We start from the raw sequence: 24,680 nt of genomic DNA, 5'->3' as shown, positions 1-24,680 counted from the left end.
TTTAAATATTAGAAGGCAGTGAAGGCTATACAATTCCAAACATTTACTAAAAATCACTTGTACACTTATTCTGAATAAATTTTATGGTATTTAAGTTTTATCCCAGTTAAGCTGTCAAAATAATACATCATAGACTTCTTTTCATTCACCTAATATACAGTTGAAAATACAAATTTAATCAAATCCCTGTTGCTGGGCTGAAATGTCCTCCATTGCCCTGATGTCTGCTGTGATATCAGGAGGTGGAGCTGTGTGTTGCAGCCATTAATGAGGTAAAGTATGTCCCAAGATGCCCAGTCACCAAGAATTAGCCCAACTTCTTCAACAGTCATGGAACTCTAACCAATTTCATAAAGAAGCTGGGTCAAGATCAGATCAAGGTCACAGAAATCAACTCTTTGGATATCATTATCTCCTGTGATCTTGTATGAAGACAAAAACCTACACTCCATGTTTATGTTCCCTTGACAGACCCTGGAACATTTCTTTAGCCTCATTGTTGCGTGATCCTTTACCATTAAAGGTAATGAAGCTAATCTAGTTCATCTGGTAGTCCATGGGGAGGTCTCAGCCAAGCTATCTCAACAGATCCCTTCCATTGGATTTGCTATAATGTATTGTCTTTGTGTAGGATAGGAACCATATCTGGTTTTCTTAACATTGTATTCCTAATACCAATATATTTAGTAGTTACATAGACTTTCCTTGTTAAAATATGGTTTAAACTATATCCCTTTATGTTTTAGCTGCTTTGGAACTTTTCATTGATAGCTGGCCCAAGAAGGATTAAATCTCCATTGATCAATATTTCCACTACTGTGGATGGCCACAGTCAGCCTGCACTTTCTGACATTGCTGAAGCCAATGAATATTGGCTTCCAGGTATGATCATAGCTCTCCTATCTCCAAAGCTTATCTGAAGTCGAAAGGTAGCAGTCTTGTGCAGAGTGCTGTGCTGTAAGAGGCTGAAATACATTCAGATAATCTGATACTGTGATCTGTATAAATGCAATGCTTACAGTCACTGACTGAAAACCGGACTTGGAAACTGAATAAAATTGTGCAGAAACTCATGGGCAGATAAGGTCATTATTGCTTCATGTGGGCTTGATTCCTCTAAACAATAGAGAAAGAAGCTTGTGACATAATTTTTCCCTCCAGAAAAGACCTAGTACTCAAAAAAATGGAGAATGTATTCATTTAGGAGGTCTGATGATATAGTCTTTTTTAAATATGGAGATCATATTCTCCCATTGTACAGTGGGATGTGAAGAGAGTGAACAAACCATTTATAAACTGTTTCATTTTCTTTAATATTGCATTTACCAAAACTCTACCTTTACTGTTTCCCATACTAAGTTTTCATCTGTTTACAAAAATCTGATATTTATCTGACTGAACCAAAATCACCACCACCCAGAGGTCTTGTTCATATCACAAACTGGTACAATAGTTTTGAAAAAAGAACTAAGCTTAACCATACAGTAGGATACCCCAATATGAAAACTGTCACTTGAGTTTTCCTGGAAAAGAGATAAACTTGAGTATTATATATATATAAAAAATTTGATATAAAGTTGCAAAAATCCATTGCTTTAATTCCATGTTTACTTCTATAACAGAACTATAGCCTTAGATAATAGATTAGTGGCTAAATGTGAGAAGGCCTGGAGCAGAACACACAAGGCACATTGTAACAAATGACAAATAGTCATACTTTTCCTTTCCCTCATTCTCCCCTGGCCTAAGATAGCATGACCAATCAGTCTTCCAGAGAGGGGCATTAATTGTGTTGCTTTTTATTCAAAATGAAGGGCTCACTCACTCATTCACTGGAGGACATTTGGTCATAAGTCTGTTGACTGCTGTGGAGAAAAAATTAACAAGATATGTAGACTGCCATCAAGGGTTTTACATTAGAGAGGAGATCAAACACATTTTGTATGAAAAACTACAGTGCCAGGGAACAATCAAGTATATATCTTTCCTAGAGATGTACGAATTATATTCAAATCAATGGAGGAGGTTTAGAGAGAATGAATAATAAGGAAGAGGGCCCTTGCATTGGCAGGACAGGTAAAATTTGCATTTGTAGAGATGGGTCTGGAAATGTATTTTAGGAGAAGAACTTAGATGAGAAAATGCCCAGAGGCAAGACACTGTGTGTGTGTGTGTGTGTGTGTGTGTGTTGATTGTAGAGATTCTGTCAATAGTTGAAAAGCCTATTAAATGTTGATAATCATCACATAACAGCAGGGCACAAGTTGTTATCATGGAACCTTTACACGTTTTTGAGTATAATGGGGTGGTGTGTTACACTGTGTGACGATGCCTTGGAGGATGTTGGAGAACATCAAATCTAAGAACCTAATAGTATAAAGAAGCTGAGACCAGAGAGGAAGTGCCTTCATGTGAGCTTACACAGCAGTTTTACAGTAGGGAGAGGACTATAAAGCTTTTGCTCCTTTATCTTCACAATGCAGTTCTGGTTCTTCCTCCAGGAGTACTCTAATTCTTTTTCTTCCTTCCCTCTGTTCTGTTTGTATTTAGGACTCAACTTTTGAGGACATTAACAGATTGTATGTAAATACCTTCACCATTTTCCTCTGCCTTTGAAAAGGGACAAGAGAAAAACAAACAATAAAAACCCACCAATGGAATGCCTACAAACTAAGGGAGGCATTATATTGACTCAGAGATGAGTTAGACTCTTCAGTTCACAGGAGAGAAAGACAAGGCGACCAATGACATGATCCAGACTGAGAGTAAGCAGGGAATGGCAGGCTTGCTCTGCAGGGACACGCATCTAAGCAGGGACACGCATCTATAGGGCAGGAGGGCCTCACAGAGGACATGACATTTAAGAGGAGGCTGAAGCGGTTATGTAAGTGTCACCAGGTAGATGAAGAAGGAATAGAGCTCCCAGGTGAAAGAACGTGTGCAATGGCAGGAGAGCAGGGCAGATGAGATGTTTGGGAAATTACTAGAACTTCAGTTGACTGGAGGGTGGGGTCATGGCAGACAGAGTGGCAGAGTGAAGGCTGGTGCAGACCATACTAAGGAGACTGGCCCCCAGGATTTTTTTTTCTCTTTGTTTTTTTTATTTTTTTAAAGATTTATTTATTTTTATACAAGAACCGGGGTACAGGCCAGATGCACGGGAGGGTGAGATGACACACCAGAGACAGAGCGGGGAACAGAACAGGCAGACTGAAGAAATACACTGCTGAGGGGAGCAGCAGGCGAGACAGGAGAGGTCTGCCTCACTGTGTGGGATTCTCACTGTCCGGCCAGGTTGGAACCTGTGCTGCAGAGGCTGCGGACAGCTTCACAGTGCGGCGCTCAACCGCCTGTGCCACCAGGGAGGCCTGGCCAAATGGATTTTAAGGTAGGAAGAGGCGACATCAAGTAGGTATTTTCTTTCCATCTGCTAGTGCTGCTGTTGTCCTTATCATTTCTTTGTTAAGTTCTTCATATACTTTTCTCTTAGTTTGCTGTGGGAGATTATAAATTCTGCACTTTGGACTGTTTCAACTGAGACCAGATGGTCATTCAGTAATGTGTGAGCAAAGCACCAGGCTGCCAGCACTCAGGGAGTAATCTCAGTTTACCTGCACACAAGCTCTGGATTAAGATCAAGTTACTTAACCTCTCTAAGGTTTACTGTCCTTATGGGCAAAATGGAGAAAGTAATGGTGCCAACCTTAGAAGTGTTTGTGAGGGTCAAATAAACTAAATAAACTCCTTGTAATATTGCCTATACATCGCAGGCACAAAGAAAGCAGTGATTTGAGCTTCTTCCTGCCTTCTGTGCCATCATTGGAGAAAGCTTTGGTAGGCCTGCAGGCCATCGGTGTGCAATCCTTGAATCACATGTGCTCCAGCCCATCTGAAATTCTATGCTTCATTTAGTCTTTGAATTGATAAACCAGTATTTTTCTAGCATTGAACCTGCAAATTGACACTGCCTTTCCTTCTCTCTCAAGCCCCTGCACACAGCAGGGATGTTGAGAAAAGTGAGAAAAGGGATGTCTAGAAAAGTGTGAATACAAAGGAAACCAGATCAGCAAAGGAGAATGAGGTTTTTGATTTGGGATTGCACCGATGACAATGCCGCATGCAGTTTGCCAAGCATCCAATTTACGACTTTGCCTCTTATATTCCTGGTGAGTGCCTCATGAGTGGAAATTATCTTTTGTGATTAACTGCATATAATGCTTGTGTTAACATCATGCTCACCTGAGCAATTCATAAATATTTCAAGAGGAGAAACATAGTGATCTTCCCGAACACACCCATACAACAGTTTCAACATAATTAGTAGCATTTCTGGATCCAACACAGCACTCTTATAATGTGTATGATGGAGGAAATGAATGACTCTAATTATACCTTATTAAATCTTATTAATCCTCATTAGAACCCTATTATTCTTTTTAAGTGGGTTACTGGGGAAAAGAACAAAGAAATGCTGGTCAAGTCCCGTTAGAGCCAATGAGGACTGAGTACATTCATTCCTACTTTGTGTAATACCAGGATATTTTCATATTATATAGTAGCACTCAGAAAGTGGGTTTGCAGATACGCTAAAGATAGAGTAAGTGAACTGTGTTGTAACGGGGTCTGATCTTTTTAAAGCCCTAGAACAATCTCTTTAAGAGTTCATAGCTAATATTTCAAAGAGAAAAATATTTCATTATTGCATGGAATAGATATTCTTGACCTTTTCTCTGTTACTATTTTCATGATTTTGTAGGTGTAGATGAGAGGAAGAGAAATTAAGTTACTTGAACTCAGTAATGATTGAATCAGAGACCACAGTGAAGGTGCTCAATAGATGGTAAAAGTGAATAATCCATTAATCTAATTTTTGGTCCAAAAAATTCCCCCACATCCAAGATGAACTAAGTTTTGGAAATTTCGTGAATAGGTAACTCATAGTGTATTCTCAACATTCATGATTGGTAACTAGGTCCAGCTGGAGATTGGGGGTGGGATTGTTTTGTGGAAAAAATCATGGGATTGGTCATTTGACCTGGATGGGGGGAAAGATGAATTCAGGTACTTTTATATTGGTCTGGTCACTTGCTAAGTTTCTTTCTGAAACGTACAATGGGGACTCCAATTAGTCCTATTTAACAGGGAGATCTAATAAACTACTGAGAAAGTGATTTTTTTTTGTGTGTGTTAAGTCGAGGAATTATTATTTTAGATGTGCATAGGCTAGAGTTGCATGGAAACAGAGTCCCCACCCTTGGAGTGCCTTCCAGCAAAGGCTGCTGCACATTACAACCCCTCCAGAGTAAATGGTGGTTCTCCTGGCTGCTCATATATGCAAATGTTAGAGGACAAAAATTCCACTCAAACCTTCCAAGAACAGGTTTGCCTTTACTCAAACCAGTTTACCCAGTTCGAAGATTTTTTTTTTGAAGTTTTAAATGCAAAATAAAAGTTCTCTGCTTTTCTCACAGTTCTGTGAAGTAAATGTTAAACTCCCGGGGTTCATTTGTTTGAGTAACAGACTGAGGAAGTTGCCCTGAGGCAACTGGTCATCCTGGCTCTTCAGGGCTCACTGTCAATCAAACCTTCCAGGAATTGACCAGGGGCTTAACTTCGAAATCTCTTTACAGGGTGGTCTGCGTTGCTTACTGCGAGCTAACCTGATCCACTGCTCAGTGGGAAGGAGTCAGGGCCCTCGGGGTGGGGCAGGGGTGGGATGGAGAGGGTGGAGGGCGAACACCCGGGTCTCCCACGTGGATCTGTGGCGTGCGTGACCCTGCACAAGCCCTTTCTCTTCGGAGAGTCCCTGCTGTCTCATATACGAAGAGGCCAGATTGGAAGTCAATCTTGGCCAGCTCGACTTCAGCATGTTTTGAGTCTTGCTGGGAATCCAGGGCGGGGCTCACGAGCAGGCTCTAGGAAGGGGATTCCAAGGCTGGATCTCTTCTGCTCAAGACTGCAGCCCTAACTTGGCGCCTGAAGAGCAGACACAGGTCCCCCCACTTCCTCAGACCTAATCGCTTCCTCCTAGTACGTCTCCTTCCTCTTCCTCTAGGGCAGGCAAAGCCTCCACACCTTCCTCGCCCCCTTCCTCCTCTGCCAGCTCCCCGCATCCCCGCGTCTCCTCCTCTTCCTCCCAGGAAATAAAATGCCTTCTGCGCGCCCACCTTTTGGCACAGCGGCCGGCCGCGGCGGGCGCCCGGTCCCCCCGCCCTGCGCGCGCGGCGCGGCGGCCCGGCGGGCACACGCCTTCCCATACCTTACATGGACAAATGCGTGCAGGCAAAGTCAGGAATTCAGGCCCCTGACGTCAGCCTCCAGCTCTCAGGGCACCGCACGGGAGACCGAGGGGAGGGGGTGGGGACCGTGGGGAGGAAGGAGGGGGAAAGGCACCAACCAGCAGCCGCTCCAGCCCTGCCGAAGTTTCACTTTTTGTCTGTGGGTTCGCTCCCGGGCCCCGCGCGAGCTTTCCCGGGACAAGTAGCTTTAGCGAGCCGGGGACAGCCGGGCGCTGCAAGGTAAGGGCTGGCGGCGCGGCCCGGGGGCCCCGGCGTGGGGCGCGGCGCGGGGCGCGGGGCCGGGCCTGTCCGGGACTGGGGACAATGGGAGGGGGAGTGCCCGGGCACCTCCTCCTCCGCCCGTGCCTCCGCCTCCAGCCGCCGCTGCCACCGCCGCTGCCCGGGCTACCTCCTCCCAGAGGTATTGTTGCAAATCCTCCTTCCTTCCCCCCACCCTCAGCCGCGGGCGTCTCGGGAACCCCCAGCCCTCCCCGGGCGCGAGCGCCTCCGGGGCGGCAGGCGCGCGGGGCGCAGGGCGCGGAGCGCGCGCTCTGCCGGGGCCGCGGGGCCCTGGGTGCGGAAGTGCCGGCGCGGCGCCTTCACCGGGTGCACGTCTTGGGGGATGGGGACCCCGAGTTTTGGGGAAGCTTCTACAGTGGGCTGGGCGCGGTTGGAGCCCTTCGCTGCGCGGCCCCTGCCCGGGCTTTTCAGGGCGCTCAGGGGGCGGGGCCACACCCAGCCGCGGAGAGCTTTCGCGGAATCACAGTTGTCACAGTAGCAGGGGCCTAGGAACCCAGTTATCGGAGTCCCCCTTTTTATGGCTGAGACTACGAAGACCCGCAGAAAGGAGGTCCCCCCTGGGAAGCAATCATTCACTAGAGGCTGAGCCATAATTAAAATAGAAGGCTCCCAACTCACGTTTCCTTTTTTTCCCAAGAATTTCTGGAGCACCCACTGTGTGTCAAGCTTTGTGCAAGGTTGGAGAGGCAGATGGGGCCCTTCGGCTGCCCTCAGGGAGAGGACGGTCAACCCAGGAGACAGCTTGACCTAAGGTGGAAAGTGCTAAGCTCTGGGGAAAAGGCATGAGAAAATTACAAAGGTGTCAAGGAGTTTGATTTCCAAGTTCCACAGAGAATGTGCTAGATTAGGGCTTTTGAAGGATGGAGTCTTTTCTGAAGCTAGTTCGTATTGGGGGAAGATCACTTGCACTTCTCTGCAGACCAGAGAAGACTAAGCTGTGGAGAGAAGAAACTGTAAATGTTACTGTGTTGGGGCATGGGGTTGTGTGTGTGTGTTTGTGTATGTGTGTATGTATGTGTGTGTAGATATACACACACATACATACACACATATATGGTGGGGGCTGGGGGAGGGGGGAAGGGGTTGCAAGGGAGAGGACATAATCACTGCATCTGTGTCTAAGTTCTTGGACAGAGGCAGTGTCTTTGGGACTCCAGAGTGCTAGGGATACTGAGAGATCTCTCTGGCTTCCTTTCTTTTTTTAAATTTATTTATTTATTCAAGCACTGGGTACAGTCAGAAGCGCGGGGGGGGGGGGGGGTGGGTGGGGGGGTGGTGGTGGTGGTGGTGAGAGAATTCACCAGAGCCAGAGTGGGGAACAGAACAGGCAGACTGAAGAAATACACTGCTGAGGGGAGCAGCGGGCACGGCAGGAGAGGTCTGCGTGCCATGTGGTACCCTCGCCCGTGGCCGGGGATCGAACCAGCGCTGCAGAGGCTGCTGGCAGCTTTGCAGCCCAGCGCTCAACCACTGCACCACCAGAGGAGGCCCTGGCTTCCTTTCTTTACCCAGGCATCCCCTGCTTTCCGATCCCTCAAAACAAAATTCAGAAATTTAAGGTCATCTCTGGGTTACTATCTTAGTACCAGACTCATTTAACTGTTTCCAATTCTCTTTTTCTTCCACCTCAACCCCCTTTTCTGAATGTCTTGCCTCCCAATAAACCTCATTCTTACTAAAATGTTAGTGACTTAATGGCATAGCTCTCTCACCACTTGGTCCTTTTGAGATAGTCTTTAAGTGGAAGGAGGGAAAGCAGCTAATTCTCTCACTTCCTAGTCTGAAGTCTCCCTCACTCTTAGAGAAGCAAAGGGCTACAGAAGGTGGGCGTTACACCTAAATAATGGTGGAATGTGGGGGGCCAGAACTTACAAAAGGATGTTATCTACCCTGTGACCAGCATTCCTCCTTCCAGGGTTGCAAGTGACAGGGGACCGTTAAAAGGAAGAGTATGTATTTTGCTTTTAATCATTTGTAAGGCAGTCCCCAAGCCCTATGCCCGGGCCTTTATAATCTAGAACTTAAGTCTCTAGAAGAGACATAAATAGTTGGGATTAATTGTCTGAATCGTAGGGCCTAGGCCAGGGGCCTCTGGGTGAGGCAGTTCCCTAGAGTCATGTTCACTCTAAGTACTTGGTGGGTGGGGTGGGGAGGGGGCCTAGATTTGGCCCTGGTGGTAGGCAGAGGAAGAATCTTAACTTCTAGTCTGGTTCCTATGCCTAGATTGAGCAGCATCATTCTTGGAGTGACGTATTTTGGTGGAGAGGTCATCCTTCTGGGGGTGGGAGACAGTGAGTTCCAGGCAGTGGTTGGTGGGAGAAGAGCCTTCATTATGTCATGACTTAAAAATACCAGGCTTGGGAGTTTGGATATGACTTGCAATCCTCATCGGAGGGTTTGGAGCAGGCTGGGACACGATCGAGAGAGGAGGAACTGGCATTGGGAGGCCTCTTGCCACCCTGGTATAGTGCAAGATGCAGTAATTTGGCCTAGGAATATTATCAGTGGGTGTTCATTCATTTCCTCAGTGTATTGTTGAGTACCTATTATGCATTATTGGCAAATAGGAAAATTTTATAACAGGATCCTGTATTTTATTGAGACAAATAAGTTGGGTTTTGTCAATTCTAAAATGCCTCTTTTCATTTAAATATGAATGAAATCGGGTTGTCTTATAATCACAGATGTGTCATAGATGAGTAGTTTTTCGTTCTCAGTCGATTATGGTACATCTTACAGTCAGTGGTTTAGATTTAATGAAATTTGTTAATCATATCTTTTATGAATGTACAGTGCTTTTTACTTTATATATTTCCCCATCAGATAGTCCATTTGAATCTCAAAATTCCCCTAAGAATTAGGCCTGCTGACACTGTCATCTCCATTTTAACCCTTGCCCAAGGTCACACGGCTAATTAGAGATGTGCTCAAAATTATAACCCACAGAGAACTTTGACTCTTGGTGTTAATGTGTGACATTACCCTGCTGTGTGGAACTTGCCTTGGTTAATTGGGAATGGGGAAGAGTCAGTTTGGATGTGATTTTCAGATGGCTTAAGATGCTGGCATGGTGGTGGTTTTCTGACCAAGGGCACAATGTAACTCGTGAGGGTTGAGAAGTCCCCTTATCCCATAGATTTGCTGCATTAAAGAGAGAATGGGCAGAGAGATAGAGGATGCCAGGTAACTTAATACAATCAGAGGTTCGAGAACATAGCTATTTTTATACAGGAAGAAAAGGAGCAGTGCATGAGGCACACAGGTTCAGGAGTCTCCCTCTGTGAACCAAAAACTGACCAACCTTGGGGGTCAAACATGAGGAGGACATGGTGGTGCCTGAAGTTGAGGAACAGTGGTGTGTGTGGGTGTGTGTGTGCTTGTGTGTTATAGGGGTATATTTTGGCTGTTGAAGAGTCAGCTTCAGGGAAGCTACCACAGGAGCGGTGTCTGAGGAGAATCTCAAGGTCGAGTAGGAGTTGTCCAAATGAAAGGACAGAGAGGTGAGTCTGTTAGGGGGACACAGATGTAGGGAAGAAGGCTTATGGCTGAGGAGGCTTTGTGAACGTAGAGGAAGGGGAAGGATGTTTTGTTTTGCTACGTAGATTTAAATATATCTTGTAGGCTGTGGAGACCATTAGATGGTTTTCTAGAGATAGACTCGAGAACGAGCCTGAGCGGGGGATCTGGAACCATCCCCAGATGGTTGGGTGTTTGAATGGGAAAGCAGGAAGCATAGCAACATGTTTAGTAACTTATTGAGTGAATCTGAGACTTTGACCTTGGGCAGTAATTAGGAACTCCTAGTGTGGTGTATGCATTGGTGGGTGGGGATTTTCCCTGGAATGTGGCATTGGAAGGCTATGACCACGGGGAGAAAGGCAGGGCTAAAGCCAGGCTGACATTGCAAGCAGGAAACTATAATCTGGGTCGAAATCTGTGGTCTTGAAGGTGTGCGTGAAGCAAAGGTGAGGGCAAGGGAGGAAGGAATGGAAGTGTGTTGAGGGAGTCTGTTATCTGTCATCTAAAGGTTTGGAGAAATTGATCACACAGATCATCATGGACAGCAATGTATTGATGATGAGTTCACCTCTTTTGACTTTCTAAATTGGGTAGGTGTGTGGGTGGGATCCATTCTTGGAAGTAGATAAACCACAGAATTGAGGGTAGAAAATGTGTATCTTCCTGTATTTCTTAATCATAGCAATCAGAGTAATTTATAATAATAATATAAAGTTGAGCATTTTTTCAATGCTCACCATGTGCTAATATAATTCTCATACTGATTCATTATAGTATCTTTTATGATCATCAGTCTCATTTTGCAGATGAGAAATGAACGCGGTAGTCCTGTAATAAGATAACAGGACTGCTAAGTGACGTGGCTGAGATTTAAGCCTTTGCTGGCTCTACAGCCTCACCACCACTCTTTTCTTTGCCTAGAGAACAAGAAGTTCAAATCAACATTGTTTTTCACTATTATTCCTTGGAATTTAATTAGTACATGTTCTTTGGGTCTTGGGGGGGATCACTATTGAGAGGAAGCGGATTTCTCAGTTCTGTACTTGGTGCTTCTCTGGCCCACTCTCTCCTAAGATGCCACCATTTGCTCCATTCTTTGAGTAGAGTCTTCTCTCCCCAGCCTAACTGGAGAATACTGAGCCTCTGTAGCAAACCATCTGTCTCCCACCCCAGTCCTCTGTTGTGATAGTCATTGATACAGCTCTATAGAGAGGCAGTTGGGGCAATAAAATAACAAAGTAGGGAAGTGATGGAGGGTTTCCTGTGGCCTTCCAATCTCAGGAATGCATTTGCATTTCAGTGATTCACAGATAATGGCATTTTCTGGTGCCAGAAGTCTGACCCTAGGGCAGGCACCCAGGATTTAAATAAGACCTTGACTTTCTCAGCTTTGAATCCATCTCTTCTCTGATGTTCTCAAGATGTCCAGTAACTGTTAGCTAAATGAATGAACAGTGTTTACTGATGCACTGTGAGCACAAATCATCACTGGTCACTGATCTAGTTTTTGTCCCCCATCACTTTATCACTTTAAAATAAACGTTATTAATGCTGGGTTCTTGATACCCAGAGGAGTGCTTGTTAGATGGTAGGTGCTCCAGAAATGAATGTTAGATGAAGAAAGAGATTGACTTAGTTCACTCTAGTCACATGATAGCAGTCTTGGGGAAAAGGGACTGTTTTCATGACCCAGAAGCCTGATTCTGTGGAGTTTTAGGACTGAAGTGAGAATTACCTGTCATGAGTACACTGGGCAGTCCCACTGACAGGGTCAAGATTAGGGGACCAGGCCTGAGGCTCTAATCTAGCTATCCCAAGAATTATTGCCATTGCAGCTGCTCTTCTGTCTTTCCTTCACACAGCCAGGAGGTTGCATTGTCTTTGACCATTCCTCTGTTTTCTTATTAATGCCTTTGTGCTGTGTTCTCTACCTGGAGTTCCATTGTCTCTGCCTGTTGTACAACTACATCTTTTAAGTTCAAAGCCAAAACCCACCATGTGACTCGAAGCTATTCACAGACTCCTTGCCCCTTTGACCTCACATACACCTTAATCTCTTTTAGTCTAGCATATGTGTGCTGATTTCCACATACTAGTCAGTAATGCTTGTTAATGGCTGAGAAGACATCTGAGGCTCTGTCTTCAAGGATCTCCATTTCAGCACAGGGGAGAGTCTGAAATAGAACACGGCAAGGCCCTAGTTCTAGACTGCTAGAAAGGGCTAATGGGAGAACTAAGAAAGGCGTGACCAACGACCTGGAAAAGCAGATGAATACTTCTGGAAAAGAAGACATTTAGGTTTGATTTTGAAGAATGTGTAGGAGTGCATATGCTGGATGGATTGGAAGACCTTTCCATGTAGAGAGATCTTGACATATATGCACAAATGTGTGAGCTAAGAATGTTTGGGAAATAGGAGTGTGTGTTTGGATGGCACCTTGACAGATGGGGCAGGCTAGGGAGGGTTAGATAGTAAAAGGCTGACAGGATGAATTAAGGATGGAGGGCAGTGGTCAAGGGGCAGGAGGGCTTTTGTTAACATTTTGAGTAAAAGAGGGCCTTGTCGGGTGTGTGTTTCAAAGAGTTCTGGTGGCAGAATGATAGTAGGTTAAGCCCAGAGGTGAGGACCCTGTTTAAATATTTGAGGGCAGGAGGTACCGGGCCTGAACCAGGTCAGCAAAACTGAAAGGGAAAAATGGATTCCAGAAGCTAATTGCAGTTAGATTCATATTAAACAACTTAGTTCCTAATCTTGTCCTAATAATTTGCCAGCTTATCAGCCTTGGCTGGGAAAAAGAAAAAAAAGTTCGTGGGCAGTAGAAGCAGCAAGCTGACAGTGGTTTCTGCCTTAGAAGGCCTGGCCTCGGCCTGGGTGACCAGAGCAACCTGAGCCCTTGTCCTACAGGGGAGGAAACCAAGACATCAGGGGAAGGGCAGACTTGCTCAGTCACACTGTGGGTTGAGCTGAGTTGGGTCGTGACCCTTCCTCTTGTGTCAGCCCTCTTTCAAAGGTATTTTTTGATTTGTTTCTGGGTGTCTGGCCTGATACAAATGTCTTTTCCACCCACCTCCAGCCCCAGGGCATTTGGTTGGAGAAATTTGGGAGGGCTTATGACTTGGAAATCATTGTAACCCATCTTGAAACTTATAATTTGCATTTGCAAAGTACTTAAAATGGTTCAGTTTAAGTGTGCCTGTGCCTGTGTAGGGGATTTATTTCTTTTGCTGCCATTTTAGGTCTGTTGCTTCTTTGCAAGAACCAAGTGTCCTGCAACGATAACTCCAAGGTTCCTTGCTTGTGACAGCTCATCCTCCCCACTCCCTTTTATTTTTACTTATTTTTGCTTGCCTGAAGGTTTTTAGGCTGCCTGTATTAGATCCATTACGGGGTAAGTCATCCTCATTTTTTTCCCTCCCCTTTAAATCTTCCCATCACAAACCGTCTCCCAAAAACCATTAGTGTTTCATAGTCTTCATAGCACTTTTTGTATGGTGAGTGTTTTTTGTAATTGTTTTTATTACTTAGCTTCCAATTTCAATCCAAGAGAGGGTTCTGCAGGATAAGTCTTGTCTCACAGAGTGTGGGCAAGAGTTCAGGGGTGAAGAAGCCTCCTCATGTGGAAGATAAAGAAACAAAACAAAGACACAGATAAAACCAAAGCAAAACAAACCCTTGGAATCCAAACTGTAAGGCCACCAGAAGGGGAGGGTAAAGATGGGGTTAAGGAGGGGCCCAATGGATTGTGGGTGCTTTGGTGGGTGTGTGGTATGGTAACAAACATTCCAAGAGGTATGAGCCTGTGCTCCTAAAACAAACACATACAATGTTGTTAGCCAATGTTACTCAGTAAGAAAAGATGCAAAGAAACCTTCCATGGGATGCTCAGCCTTAAATGGTGGAGTGAGACTCAGACTCCTGTCTCCAAAGCTTCTGTTCTGCTTCTTAATCTCGGCAAGTGAGCATGAGATAATTGATGTGAAAGTCCTTAGCAAACCCAATTCACAGGAGAGAAACTATTATTATTATTTCATTGTGGGCTAATTACCCGTGTTAGCAGCCGGTGCCTGCAGCTGAGAATCAGATTGGAGACCCTAAAGCCCTGAGGGTCCGAGCTTCACCATGACAAGGGGAGTGCAGTTCCATCAACAGTTTTTGGTGGGGGAAAAGCAGAGCCCTGTGTTTGAGCCACCCCACTACCCCCGTGATCTTAAGCAAGTTCCAGATCATCTCTGATACTCAGTTACTTTCGAATTAAAATTGCATGCTATACTGCAGTGCATTTAGGAGAAGCAGAGACATTTCCATGACAGTGCTTTATAAACCTCAGTGAAGTGTGTAATGTGTCTGTGTGCTGTGTGCATGTGGCCAATTGCTGGTGCCCAGCATGGCATCTAGCTTACAGGAAGAGCACCTTAGCCTGTGATGGAGATTGTGGGATTTAGACCCAGACACCTCCAGGTTCAAGTCTTAGTTGTACCACTTAATGGCAGCTGCTCCCTAGGGTGATCACAAGCATGATTTGGTTTATGACTTACTGATTTTTAGACATCTTATTAACGAGGGCACTGCTGTTGAGAATAGTGCACTCTGCAAATTGGGGTGAGTACCACAGATGTTCATAGGAATTTCCAGGCTGCGTGAAGAGATGGCTCATCACCAGTGAATAGCTGTGCAGTGTCCTTTCCTACACTGTGATTGTCCCCTTGTCTCTTGGGTTTTGTTTGTTGTTGCATGAGTTCCTTGGCATTTTTAGTATTCCACATTTTAGATGTTAAAATATTCCTGTCTAAGCCCAATTTCTTTGTCTTAAAAATGGCTGTAGAACAGTACTTTCTTCACAAGTGGAGGGACTGTACTTTCCGGTTTGCCCAGGCCAGCCCTGATTTATGCCCATGCCCCAGTATTAATAGTGTCCCCATTCACTTTCATGTTCTGATCAGGGGGATAAATTATATGTTTACCCGACTTGTATGTTAGTATTGCATGAGGTGTAGTATAAGTAATATGCATAAGTCCCGACTAAGTTAAAAACTGAACATCTACTGTTCTTGATAGAGGAAATGCTAGGTTCTCAAGAAATATTTGCTCATGAACTCCTTTAATAAAGGTAGGACCTGAGGGTGTTTGAAGGGGATGTGCAGATTAGAGTTTATTAGGCTTGATAACAAGATGTTAATAGTTGTTTAGAATATAAGAGTATGCCACAAGAATGGTACAAGAAAAGAACTGATGGAGCATCTGAGTTCACTGGGACAGGTGTGCAGAGGCTTGTTGGGAGTGATGGGTAGATTTGGGATAGACACTAATGTCAGGAAGGCTTAGTTCAAGATGTGATGGGGCAGTTATAATTGCTCTGCCTGCCAGTGCCCAAGAAAGTAGATCAATACTCTGTCCACGCATGTACTTTAGCTGGGTTTTTGAACCTATGATTTTCTCTTGGTTCATTTTGACAATACTCTCTCATAGAACTGTGGAAGCTCAGTGTGGTAGAATAACTTACACTTACTCTTCCAAATGAATTTCCACTGATGATGGCTCTTGTTTAGTTCTCAGAAAGGAAAAAAAAAAATGTAGTTGGCATCTTAAACTTTTGTCTTGTTTGCTATGAAAACAAATCATTTTCAGGAACTTCAGTAGGGAGCTGGCACCCAGCAGGCAGGGTGTGTCCTGACTCGTGGGAAAGGCAAACTACAGTAACCTGTGGGGTAAGTGGCACTTATTTCTTGGAATGAGGTGAAACATAGGTCAGCTTTTCTGTACAGTCATTTCTAACCTGGCAGTCTCTCTTGTTGGTCATAGCCTAGCACTTTTAACCCCTTGGAGAATATTAGGGTTCCAGTAATGACAGCCGGACAGGACTCTAAAGACACATCTGTCTATCAATTTAATGCTTTTGTGTGTTACTTTTTTGACATCATGTGCTGGGTCCACCTGTGAATGAATGAGTGAGACTCTGATCTGGGTTTTGTTTGAATGGAAACAAGAATGTTGGGTGATCCGTCCTTCTAGGAGGTCATTAAAGACTTAAGATAGCATGTAAAAGTATGTATAAAAAATATCTGGCAATTGGGGGAAACTTCCCAGATGAAAAGACTATCATTTGATTGAGCCTTGAAGGATGAGTGGGAATTTGCTTGATGGACTATAGGAGAGGGTAGTTAAGCAAGGGAAATAGAATGGGAAGTTACAGGGAGGTGGAAAAAAATACCTTGAAACATTGGAGTCATTGGGACAGACTGCATGGTAGAGAAGCTATGGAGATGAGGGTGAAAAAACGGGTGGGACTTAGATTGAGAAAGGTCTTGAATGCTGGCAGAGGAGTGGAGACCTCACTATGAAAGGTAATTGGATCTGTGCTTTGGGAAAAGAATTAGATGTGATGTGCTACATGTGTTGAAGGGGAGAGGTACTAGAGATGGTGAGATGCACTGCATGTAGTTCTAGCAAAAGAATTAGGGTTTTAGCTGAATTAGGGTTGAGGTAATGGATATGAAAGATGTGTCACCCAATCTTCCTATTTACTTAAGAGAAAACCCAAGCCCTGGGCACGTGGCACAAGTCTACAGCCTTGGTTCCAGCATACCCCTGAGGTGACCCCATCCTCTGCCCAATGTCTTAGAAGAGTAAACAAGTGCACAGTTGTTGAGATAGCCATTTGTCCACCCCTTTTTTATCTTTTCAGAATAACAATGAAACCTCTCAATTGTAATTGCCTCTTTCTAGAGTTTTGAATCTTTCATCACTGGAGATGTTTAAGCAGTGGCTGGTTGGAATGTAACAGTGAAAACACAAGCCTTGATTGAAGATTTGATCTACAGTGTCTTTGAGGTTGATCAGTCTTGACTGCTTGTTTCCTTTTCTTTTTTTTTTTTTTAATTCCTAGGGAAAGATACATTATGACAGTCTTCCTTGGAGTCTTCTGTTCACTTCTTTCCTCAGTGTCCTTTCAGTCACATTGAGCAAAACAGAGAGAGTTGAAAATGGATGATCAGGCAATAAGATTTGTGAGCTATAGTTCCTGCAGACCAATGAGGGGACTGCTTGTTTCCTTTTCTGTCTTTTTTTTTTTAATTCCTAGGGAAAGATACATATGACAGCCTTTCTTGGAGTCTTCTATTCACTTCTTTCCTCAGTGTCGTTTCAGTCACATTGAACAAAACAGAGAGAGTAGAAATAGATGATTAGGCAATAAGATTTGTGAGCTATAGTTTATGCAGAGCAATGAGGGACCACCACTTTGGTGCCAGTACATTAAGGTCAGTCACCAGGTTGAGTTTCATGGCCTAAGCTGGTTGCATAATCCTTATGGAATCCACCAGTACAGTTATGACTTTTTATATCAATGGCCATTTTTAAAAAAAGATTTATTTATTTGTGCATACAAGAGCTGGAGTACAGCCCGGAGATGTGGGGGGTGAGAAGATTCACCAGAGACAGAGTGGGGAACAGAACAGGCAGATTGACTGAAGTACACTGTTGAGAGGAGCAGCAGGCAAGTCAGGAGACGTTTGCTGCGCCATATGGGTTGCTCCCTGGCCGCCCTGGGATCAAGCTCCAGCTGCAGAGGCTGCGGATTGCCTCACAGTGCGGTGCTTAACCCCTTGCACCACCAGGGAGGCCCTCAATGGCCATATTTATACTGTTTAATGGTTCATCACATATTTTCCTATAAACTAGGGGTAAACCTTCACAATAGTCGTCCCATGAATGGTTAATTAATATTGTCCAAGCTTTACTGATCAGGAATGTGAGGCTGAGAAAGAATCAGAGTCTTACCTAAGACCCAAATTAGTAGGTTGTTGAATTCTCCATGAGCACAGTTTCAGGTTTGCCCTGCTCTCAGCTGGTACAGATCCTGAGACAGGCTCTAGCTTTTGTTCATATTCATATTTTTAACATCCGTTGCAGATCCTGACATGTGGTAGAATTTAATAAGTGTTTGATGAAAGAACATGAATGAACAAATAATGAATAATACAAGTAAAGAAATAAACGACAACTTGAGTTTTAAGAATGTCTTTGGTAATAAAAAAATCTAATTGAGTTCCTCTAAATATTAATCAGCCTGTTATCAAGACAATGAAAAATAACTCATTTAGAATGCATTTACTCAACTTCATTTAAAAAACAAACCAAAATCTTACTAAAGTGCTTTCATCTGAACACTGTCCTCTGCTCTTTTATGAGACCATAACCCCAACCTTAACTTCTCCAATTGCATGTCTAATTTTCAGAATGTGTATAATGTTTTGTGTCATTTAATATTCAAAAAAACCCTTTCCCTGCCCTCTGGATTTTATCTTTTACATGCCTAAACTTTGATAAAATCAATAAATGCTACTCTGAACATTACTCGTGTGGTCACAGGATAGTCTTCAATTTTTAGAAAAATTAAGTGCAATTCAATATATTAAGATATATAGTGTAAACAACAGTGAACAGTGAGCTTTTACTTCATTCTGACTTATTTTCCAAAGACTATGATTTCTGCAGCACTTCCACTTTCCCTTAAGTGATTACCATTTTCTTCCTGTGTAATGTGATTATCTGAATCTGATATGGATCTTCTTTCCACAGAGATTTAGAAAATGCATGGGGGGTTTGGAGAGTCAGATAGATTTGGGTTCAAATCATGGCACTATTACTTGTTCTGCGATTCGAACTTGTCTGTGTGTGGTTACCTAGCCTCTCTGATCCTCTATCTCCTCATCTGCAAAAGAGGATAATAGTAATGTGATTTTGGAAGGAATTCTGTGGTTAACATAGTAAAGCACCAACATTTGCCCTGCAGTGCTGCTGAAAAATGCTTCATCTGTCTTCTTTGCTGTTAACCAACCCCATGGCAAGAAACCCAAGATCCTTCCCCGTCTACTTCCCCATAGCGCATCACCCATAGTAGAGAGACTGTAAATAAATGTTTATCAGCTGGCTCAGTAAGTTTTAAGTTCTTTCAGAGGAAAATTATAGGCACAAAAGTATCAAATATTTCTATTAGTTTTCATTCCAGTTGCCATTCAGTTTCCAGAAAGATTATCATAAATTACAGGCAGCAGTGTTGTGTGAATCTCCTTGTTTCCCTATATCATCCCCAGAATTTAATTTTATAACATCCATTTTCTTTGCTAAATTAAATTGTAAGAAGTGGTATTCATTAATTTAATTTTCATTCCTTTGCTTACAAAGCAAAAAAATTCAACAACAACAAAAAAATTCCCAGGTAGTGGTTTAGAGTTTGTGCTATCCTTTTGTGTAAATTTTCAAATGGCAATAATTACAAATGATCTGGCCTAGAGAAGCATGGTGTGAAAGGCATAAAAGGGTTTAGCCCTAAAAAAGGTTTAGTGTTTTGAATTGCTTAAAATTTAGATTACTTATGTATTATTTCTTCATTCATTCCTTCATTTCAATTAATGTTTATTGAATACCTACCATGTGCTGGATTCTGTTTATTGAATACCTACTATGTGCCAGGTTCTGTTTTTTCTTATAGTACATATAAGAAAAAAAAAAAGTGAATGAAGTCAGTGATTTCAATCCAGCCACCTTATTTAGCATGGTGGTAGCTGAGATTTAGAAGAGTGGTGTTCATTACCCAAGGTCATGCGACTTGTCCAGTATTAAGTCAACAGTTTCTTTGAACAGTAATGGATTTCAAATGTTTCATATCAGTAGCCTTTCAGACCATGAAATGTCCTGGAAATTTCAGAATTGTCATGTCTAAACATCTCCAAGTTGTCTCTACATAGAGAAATCAGAGTCCTGATTTTTGGTCAGAAAATAGGGTAACCTAGTTTTTTCAGTTTAATATATCACTCCCTCCTCCAACTCTACTTTTTACATTTATATTCATTCTTAAATGAATATTATTATTAAAACGGAAAGCAAAATAACCCCATTCACAGCTGTTTAGACCAATAGTGAACCTTTATGGATATGTTTTTGGTAAATGGGAAGAACAGATGACATATTTCTCTATCAAGTAAAATAGTCAATTTAGATTTAATAAGGCAGTTATCTTCAGGTAATAAAAATTCAACTAACTTGCCATAACTATCTTGTTTAAAGTCAATTAAGAGTCTCATATTCCTCACTTGCTGGGTAAAATTTAATAGAACTTCAGTTAAGCATTTATTGCTTATTTAATTCAAAAATTAAGTTAATCACCACAGTTGGTAACAACCACTGAGTATTTAATTAACATTCAGCAAACTATCTTATTAAATCTAAATTAGATACAGACAGGTCTTATTTATCCCCATCAGTTTGCAAACACCATTTCCCCACCTCCTACCCCAAAGGTCCTTTGGTTTCCCCATGACTCTTCTCTTCTGACTAATCGTTTTCATTTTCTTCGGGTTCACACCCAAGTTGGGTGAGGAGAAGAGGCAGAAGTACATTATGTTATGGGAACTTCTGGCTTGGGGTTTGGTTGAGAAACTTTTTCTTTCCATGCCATGCCATGCCATTCTTCAACAGTTACTGAGCACTTTCTCTGTGGTCTGTGTATGATATTCTTTTAAGCACTTAGAAAGATACAGAGGAGGTCATGTTGACATAGTCACTTTTATTTTCTCATCTTAGAAATGAGATTGAGTCCAGTTCTTTGATTTAGCACATAGTCATTGCCTTACAATTTATAAGGCACTTTGCTGGATAAAAGGAATGTCACAGTGATCTGAGCAAGGTCCTTGCTCTTAAGTAGAGGCACTGTCTAGTTTGAGAGGTGTAATAGTGGAGATATTCAATAAGGTGCTGCTGTGGGAGCACTGAATGCAGTGATTCTGTGAGACTGTTTCCCAAAGTGCTCAGTGTCCAATACTACAGTTTAGGACTCAGTCTCCGAAGACCACGCTCCACGTCAGATGCCCATCTCAAGTCCAGGCTATTACCAGTACTTTTGTCCTACTGAGTTGATATCAGAATTGTCCATTAATGTTCAAAGAAATGATTGACTCTAATACTGAACAAAACCCACTACTCACATTTGATTAACTTGTTCATGGAACACAGGAAAGCCATTTACACACCAGATGACCAATTTATTATGTGGGTTATCATTCAGGATCAGCCAGTTGGAAGAGGTACATAGCACAGGAAATAGGCAAAGGTGTGGCGCTTCCATTCTCCCTCTAAGCCCACCTTTCTCCCCAAATCTCCATGTTTGTACCAATCCAGAAGCTCTGGAACCCATCCTTTGGGGATTTTATGGAACTTCACTACTTAGGCTTTCTGGATTAAATCGTAGGTCATGGTTGACTGATTCAACCTCCAGCCCCTGCTCCATGGAGTGGGACTGGAAATATCAACCCTCTAGTACTTAATTGACTCCAGTGACACCCATCCTTACAGGCTCCCTAAAAGTCACTTCATTAACATAACAATTGTCACTTTTATCACTCCACATACTTAGGAAAAAGATTTTGGGAGTTGTGAGCCAGGAACTGTGAAGACCAAATATATATGAAAAAAATATATATTTGTTTATCTAGATGACATATATTTCCTGTAAATTAAAATATCACACCCTGTACCACCCATTTCCTCCTTCCTCCCTGTCTTCCTCTCCCCCCCATACACACACACACACACACACACACACACACATTTCGTGGGCTTAGTTTATTTTACTATCCTTTGGGAGGCTGCTGTGAGTCATGGGTCCTGTCTACCAGCACCTCAGCCCAGAGGTACTCAGAATGATACGGGACTGCAAGCTGTAATTTGTATGAAAAACGTGCAGATAAAGTGGCTGATTTCAGACCTAGAGATCTCTGACTGGGATTGAGAGTGGGAAATCTGAGCAGACATTCCTCCTGGCCATGGCAGAGAGCTGGGCTTTGAGAGAGAGATAAAATTTGTATCAACAGAGAGGCCTGGAGGGTTGCCAAAGTGTCATTGGGACCAGAACAACTGTGAAATTCTGACATGACTGATTTGGTTGAGACACCCTAGCACATAAATACAACTTAGATCAATTTCTGTTATAGCCTAAATCTGGAGAGGTAAGAGACAGCAGACTTTTTGGTACAGAACTCTCTCCTTTAGGCCTCGTTCCAACTGAGTGACTGCCCATCTGCAGAAGTGATCACTTGGGTAAGGCGCTCTGACACTTTGGCTGGGGCACAGTTTCTGCCTTGTGAATCACAATCTCTTTTAAGAGCGAGTGTTGGCTCCTTCCTGGACAGCTTCATTCTAGCAGTCCCAGTTTCCATTTGCCTTGTCACATACCACTTTTCTCGACCTTTTCTTCCTGCGTGTTCATGTTACATTCTTATCCATCTGTATCATCCTTTTTACCTAAGGCAAGTTACCCTTTTAGATTCTTTTTGAAAAGTCATCTAGATCATTCAGAGCAGTGCTACCAATTTTCTTCTCTCCTACAGCGGGCAGGTGGGGCATCCTTCATGAAATGGAGGATAATCTACAATATACAGATTACTAGATAATACACTGGCCACACGCTGTGTTCTTCCATAATCACCTTGTTATCCATATTTGCACAGAAAGGAGAACAGGCAGAGGAATAGGGTGATTTGGGTTTTGTTTCTGACCCCATTTTGGACATGAGTTTTCTTCACTCTGAGCCTCAGTTTATCCATCTGTAAGATGTTAGCAATAGATTATGTGTACTCATACGGCACTTTCAACTGGAAAATGTTGAGTGTCAACATTTGCTAATTCAGCATGTATTGAAATCAACCTTGATTATATGATCAGACATATTTCTCTGAACCTGGCAACACAAAAAAACAGGCAATGAGTTTAGCTCCATGTCCACACATGCAATGTGTATAGCTCATGTGCACACATACTCCTACATTTTATCCTGCTTCTCCTATACTCTGCCGCCTTCTGGATTCATTTTCTTTCTATATACTGTTTATTGCATTTAGTTGCATCTCCTCCTGCTCTGCCCCTCTTCTTTGTCTAACCTCTCCCTGCTATAAATGTTCTTCTTCATTCCCCAGCTAAAGATGGATTCCTTTTTCCTCTTCTAGCTGTGTCTGAGGAGAGTGTCCACTCTGGAACCTTCTAAAGAACAACAGTGAGGTAATTTTGCAAGGTGGTAGGTGGAACAAGACATATTCCTGACCAGCTGCAAATCTTTCTAGGAGACTGAGGTCTTCAGAACCATCTCTTTAACGAATAAATATTGTTCTGCAAATGAACCAAGTCTTGTCCTCAAGGGGTGGAGACGACAAGCTCTCCAACTCCTCTTTGAAACCATAGTTGTTGAAGTATTTTGTACATTGATGGGGAGTGTTTGTTGCTTTCACAGAAGTGGGCAATGTGCTGTTATGCTATCGGCATGAATTTTTGATTATCTTGGACTTGGAAAATGGAGTTATTTTGCAGACTTGGAAAAGGCAGCCTGCATGTTTCATTTCAGTGACTACCTGGCCAGACACTTCGGGGATGAACATTTCAGCAGGCAGCCTGGTAAATGGCAGAGGAGAGGGCATCACATGGGCTGGTGGTACAAATTAAGAATAATGTGGCAGGGAGCGCAGGACATAGCCTGGAATGTTGTTCACAAGCAGAGAGGCAGTTGGTGATGGCAGTGAGGCTTGGTTCTGCTCCAGTAAAGATTTTCAGGTTAGCAACTTACCATGAGAATACTTCTTCCTTTTCTTTACATTGAATGGTCTACCTTTTGGTCCTTGTGATGAGTTTCTGTATATTCCTAGATATAGATGTGTGTGTGTGTGTGTGTGTGTGTGTGTGTGTGTGTATATATATATATATATATATATATGACTGTTTGAAAAATAAAGAAATATTTTGAAAACTGTGGTCTAAATGCTTAAGAGCATGGCTGCTGGAGCTGGATTGTAGTAGTCTGGCTCTACCTTTATTAGCTCCACTTATCACTCAACCTCTTTAGGCCTCTGTTGCCTGATCTGTATACTAGGAATGAGAAAAATGTTTGTCTCATCAGGATTAAATGAGTTGATACATATCAATTCCTCAGGGCATAGTGGCACATGGTAAGCCCGTTAAATACTCGCTACTGTTATGTGCTTTTAGAGTCAGAAAATTGTGATTTGGATGAACAGTTATTTTCTTTGGGTGATCTTTTAAAATAAACTTTTAATGTTGAAATAGTTTTAGGTTTACAGAGTTTCAGGCTGGACAGAGAATTTTTATCCATCCTTCATCCAGTTCCCCTCACTTTTGACATCTTAAATTACCATGGTGCATTTGTCAAAACCAAGAACTGATATTAGTATGTTAGTATTAACTAAATTCCAGACTGCATCTGAATTTCACCAGTTTTTCCAGTAACAGCCCTTCTTTTCAGTGTCTAGTCCAGGTATCACATTGCATTTAGTTGTCATATTGCTGTGACATTTAAGTTTTTTTTTAATAGTTGGAGAAGGCTTCTTTATAGAAAATGCTATTACAACCCATAATGCTGAATGAATAAAGTGTAGATGCTGTGGAGAAAGTGGGTCAAAGCTGGGAGCCATCTTTCTTGTCCTTCCCTGCTTTTTCTTTTCGGTGAAACTGGCAAAGCTGGGCTTAAAAGTCATCACAACCCCTCTACAGAGGAGACTGAGGCTCCAATGTGGGGAATGACA

The sequence above is a fragment of the Talpa europaea genome (genome assembly GCF_964194135.1).
Source record: "Talpa europaea genome assembly, chromosome: 4".
Taxonomy (NCBI): domain Eukaryota; kingdom Metazoa; phylum Chordata; class Mammalia; order Eulipotyphla; family Talpidae; genus Talpa; species Talpa europaea.
Note: the sequence above shows the minus strand (reverse complement) of the source record.